The sequence below is a fragment of the Berghia stephanieae genome, chromosome 6, assembly GCF_034508935.2.
Source record: "Berghia stephanieae isolate SIO BIC M18660-M18661 chromosome 6, UCSD_Bste_1.3, whole genome shotgun sequence".
In the NCBI taxonomy this organism is placed as follows: Eukaryota; Metazoa; Mollusca; class Gastropoda; order Nudibranchia; family Aeolidiidae; genus Berghia; species Berghia stephanieae.
In genome coordinates, this window is record NC_088365.1 from 2,198,351 (window position 1) to 2,200,731 (window position 2,381).

Consider the following 2,381-nt stretch of genomic DNA (forward strand, 5'->3'; position numbering starts at 1 on the left):
ACAACAAAAAAAAAACAAAAAAAAAACAAAAAAAAAAAAACACAAAAAAAACCCGTTAATTAATTAATTTTTTAAATACTCTGGCTGGGTGAAATTAGTTCGAGAACACCATGTTCGATGTAAAAATTATTTTGAGGAAGGAATGGAATGATTACAAAGAACAATAAAGAAAAAAAACTTGGGACAAGATCTTGACAACCTCAGAACTCTGGTCCAGGACCGTGACCAATGAAAACAATTGGATTCAATAGTCTGATGTCACGTCGCCCAGCAACGGCGAGCAGCAACAAAGAAAATCGGTACGTTTTATTCTTCATGCTGGCGAGAACTTTTCATATGTCATTTGATCAGAATGTATAAAAGTCAAAACAGGATCATATTTATAATGTTTTTCTCCTCTGGATAGATACAAGTTTATGCTCGTCGGAGAAATATTTCATAAGGGCGTCCGTCATTGTTCCGATAGTTTAGAGCCAGTTACTAAGTCACCATGCGTCATTACGAGGGAATGGTCAACAGCAACATTTAAAATGTAAGACGGGACATAACGCTTGTTAGGCGATATTACAATTTTCTTTCGGACAGAGACAACGCTGTTAACGACCAGGTTCTCATTTTACACCAGAGAATATGAGTAAAGAGCCTTCTCCAAGGATTCAACTATGCGCCGAGCGAGGCTCGAACCCAGGACCTTCCGATCCGAAAGCAAGTGTCATACCACAAGACCACACAGCCGCTTGCGATCCCATGGCAAGCGCTTCGAGCACGTATAAATGCCTAGTTAAAAATAAAAATTTGTTTAAAAACTGTTCTTAATGATGTGACACATTTCTAGATTATTCTACAGAGAGGACGTACTCAATGTTTCTATGTCGTCAATTTGCTATAATATTATAGTAATGTATTTATGTTTTCATTGGGTTTTTTTTTGTTGTTGTTGGTCGAAGAAGGGTTTTGACTCGAAACGTTCCGATGTTGATATTTTGTTCTTTTTTTGTGTGTGAAGATGTCATCTTTTTACAGCCCACAGCTTCAAGCAGCTCAGTATAATTTTCAATAGGAAATTATAATTGTCAATATTATGTATATTATATTTCATATCTTTATAGATAGATCGAAGATGACCTCACTCGGCCTTTGTTATTGTTTTTTGCCATCCGCGTTTATGAGTACTTCTCACAAAACTGCATTAACCAGATTTTAAACGTTTAAGGTTACACATCGTTTTGTGTGTTGGTTCCTTATACTTCCGGATGGCAATGTTATGAGCTTCTTAGTCAAACGCATACTATCTATACACACAGACATGATAAAATACTGAGGCGATGGGTCAAATCTATGTGTTTTTTGACTGGAGAATCGCAATGTATAAATAACATTTGACCTTGTTTTGCACCACTCACATAACAACACTTGGCTTGTTTCGAAGTAGATATTTTATATTACGTACATGGTAAATTTGTCAACTTAAGTGTTCAAGGAAATGGAAACGTAGATGTTATTCATTAACATCCTTGAGTTGTAGCACTTACACACACGCAACAGACAGACATGCGACACAAACACACACACACACACACACACACACACAACACACACAGACATACACATACACAATGACACAAACTCACACTCACATATAGATGTTGTGAATCTGCGTATTGTATCAGCTTTCTCTATTCCTGTTTAAAATGGCGTCGTAAATCTTAGGGCTTGAGCCTTTTGAGCTTTTTATATCACGCAATATCCACTAAACGTGCTAGTAGTAGTAGCGTATGGCTACACCTCCAAATTTATTTCGTCAACCCAGCTTCTAAAGTCTTCCTCCGCCCTAAGGACGGTTTCGTAGCCACCTCATGGGTGCCAGCAGGAAGAAGTGCTGAAACCTGAAACTAAAATCTCGACACTTTGCCAAACCTGAAAATGTTCCTACTGAAAATGCGGCCTAAACTTTACTCTTATTTCATCACCGTTTTTATACCATTATTAAATGATTACACAGCAAACATATTGACACAATGAGGAAACTAATTTGATTTTAAAACCAACTTATAATACATAGTGAAATACTAACAGTGCAGTTGTCTCTTTCTAGGGGAGCCAAAGAACAGAGAGAGACAGAGAGTACCAGAGGTACTCCCTGAAACCGGAGGTATTTGACTTCGAGATATCACGAAACCGGAATTCTGGCATGAATCGGAAAACTGGCACCCATGTCCACCTTCAAGTTTAGTGACTGGACAGTGGAGGACGGTATGATCGCTGGTCTCTGGGGCTGCCTGACATTTCTGGCAGGTATCACTGTTTCGAAGTTTCCAACTGCACATATTTGATGCAGTTCTGCCATGTCCAGTTTAGAGGCGGTTTGAGGAAATCCAACA